Below are 2,771 nucleotides of genomic sequence, written 5' to 3'. Positions count from 1 at the left end.
GGCTGGTCCCGGCCCGGGGCCGCGCGCCCCGCACGAGGCTCACGGAGGCGCCGAAAAAGCTTTGGACAGACACGACATTCCCGATGGCTCTCCGGCTGCCCGCTCAGCGGGAGTGATCGTGTCATTCCAAAGCCATCTCTCTCGGGGACCGGATCCCGCCGGGGCACCCCTCGCCCTGCGCGAGGGCCGCAGAGCCGCGACGGCCCCGGGGCTGGGGCGGGGGGGAGGCTTCGCACGGCGTAAGCGGGGCTCCGGGCGCCCCTTTTTGTCCGCGGGGGGCGGCGGGGCGGGCGCGGGGGCGGCGGCGCGGGTAACGAAATCCCCGGGCAGCTGGGCGCAGCGGGGACAGCTGCTTTGGGGATTCCGTTGCCCGCGCGGGCGCCGGGGCCGGCCGGGCCGGGGTGCTGCCCCGCCGCCCCGGGGAGGGCGACTTACCGCCGGACTGGGGGCGCAGGGAGAGGCCGGGCTGGTGCCGCGTTCCCCGCCGCTGCCTCGGTCGCCGAGGGGAGGGCGGCGCAGCCGAGCCAAAAGGAAGCGGTGCTGAGCAAAGTCCCGGTGGGGCCGGAGCGTTCTGGGGCCGTCGGAGCGGCCCCCCGGAAACCCGAGCCGTCCCCGAAGGAGGACGTCTGGCCCGGCACCTGCGGCTCCCGGCGTGGACGCGACGTAGCCCCCGTTGCCTCCCGTCGGGCCCGAGCCAGAGGGGAAGTGAAACCGTCCTCCTCCTGGTGCCAGGCTGGCGGCGCGGGGGATCCCGCCGGCTCGGCGTGGCCCCTGCCGCCGGCACCCCACGCTGGGGCCCTGCTGTCCGCCCGGGCCTGCCCCTCCGCAGGGGCTGGGGGCAGCCCGGCGTCTCCCCACCGCGGGCAGGGTGATGGGAACGGCTCCGGTTACCGACGCCGGAGACTTCCCGGTAACCCCCGCGGTGCCAGGGCTCGCCCGGGCTCCGGGTGGGCGGCACAGGGAAGGGGACGTGGGTCCTCGGCACCCTCGTGCCCCCGGCCCCTAGCGCCCGCCCCAGCGTGCTGCCGCCAGCCCCGCGAGCGGTGCGGGAGGGGAGACGGAAACAGGAACCCGAGACCTGCGGTGCCGCGGCAGGGGAAGTCGCAGCCCGAGGCTGATGGCCGCCGGCCCCCGCCGTGGGGGGGAACCTGTGCCGTGGGGCACGGGCTGGCAGCAGAGCCATGCCGTGGGGCACGGCCTCGAGGGCAGAGCTGTGCCGTGGTGTCTGGGGTGGGAGCGGAGCCCTGCCATGGGGCGCAGGCTGGGGGCAGAGCTGTGCTGCCAGGTGCAGGTTCAAGGGCAGAGCTGTGCCCTGGGGTGCAGACTCCTGCCATGGAGGGGCAGGTTGTGGGTGCAGGCTAGGGGCAGACCCCTGCTGTGGGGAATGGAGTGGGAGCAGAGCCATGCCGTGGGGCACAGTGGGGCCGAGCAGAGAGCAAAGTAGGGAGCTGTGCAGAGCTGTGGGTCGATGCTGCCTCCCGTTCCTGTCCCCGTCCCGTGCATGGGGCGTCCCCCCGTTTCCACAGGGGAGCCAGCGCCCCACGAGGTTCCCTGACCGCAGGGGTGCAATGGGGGGGGGGGCCGCTGGCATTGCCCCGCACCCATGGGCTGCGATGAGGCAGGACGCGGCAGCGCCATGGGGCACCCCACAGGTGTGGCACCGCCTCGGCCCTCCCGCCCAGTGGGGCCCCGCCGGCGGCCCTGCCGCGTCCGCACGCTTCGGCCTGGGCCGGAGGGCTGCGCCGGCTCCCCCGCGCCCCTCGCCGCCCTGGCCCCACGGCAGCCGCCGGGCACGCGGCAGGGCCAGCCGGCACGGGCGCAGCCTCCCGCCTCCCTGGCACGGGCGGCGGGGCCGGAGGGGAGGCCGTCCCCGCGCCGGAGCCCAGTTTGGGGGGAGCACCCCTGGGACCCCTCTCACCTCCAGCCCCAGGCAAGGCGCCCCGGCGGCCTCCGGTGCAGCAGCCCTGGCCGGCGCGGAGCCATCCCGGGGGGCCCGTCGGCGGGGCCGCCCGGAGCGGGGAGCCGGGGCCGCGAAGGCAGCGGGGCACCTCCTCGCACCCCCGCGCCGGGGGCCGCCCCACGCTGGCCCCCCCCCACCCCGGCTAAGCGACGCGGCGAGGCGCAGCGGCCTCTCCTCGCCACTTCCCCTTTCCCGGCGGCACAGCCGGTTTCGCTTTTGCTCCGGCGCTGGCCAAAGCCCGCCCCGGGCGTACCAGGCGCCGAGCGGGAGCCGGCAGGGCTGCGCGCCGCTGGGGGCCTCTCCGGTTACAGGGCCCCGGCCACCTGCCGCCCCACCAGCCTGGGGCCCCGCCAGCCCCACGTGGAGGCCAGGCGCAGGCCCGTGGGGCTGATGGGGGCCCGCAGCCTGCCCCACAGGCCCGGGCTGGGGGCACTGCCCCCCCCCCCCCCGGGGTGGAGGGCGCAGGGCTCCCCCTCGGCCAGCGTGTGCCAAGGGTCGTGAGGTGCGGGCCGCCCCGCTGCCCCTTTCCCATCGCCAGTGGCCATGGGGCTGGGGCTGTCTGTGGGGTCAGGACCTTCGCCGTGGGGCTGGTTTGGTGTGGGATGGGGCATCAGCAGGGCCATCAGTGTGGGACAGCCGGGGCCATCTGTGGGGCTGGGGCCACCGGGGTGGGCTGGGGCTGCCAGTGGGGCCAGGGCAGCTGGTGCCAGCTGGGGACGTGGTTGCCCGTGGGGCTGTGGCAGTTGATGTGGGACACGGCTGGGGCGGTCAATGGGGCTGCAGCGACCTGTGGGGCCGCCCGTGGGGCCGG

Source organism: Rhea americana, unplaced genomic scaffold, assembly GCF_003343005.1.
Source record: "Rhea americana isolate MKP2758 unplaced genomic scaffold, rheAme1 scaffold_303, whole genome shotgun sequence".
Taxonomy (NCBI): domain Eukaryota; kingdom Metazoa; phylum Chordata; class Aves; order Rheiformes; family Rheidae; genus Rhea; species Rhea americana.
Note: the sequence above shows the minus strand (reverse complement) of the source record.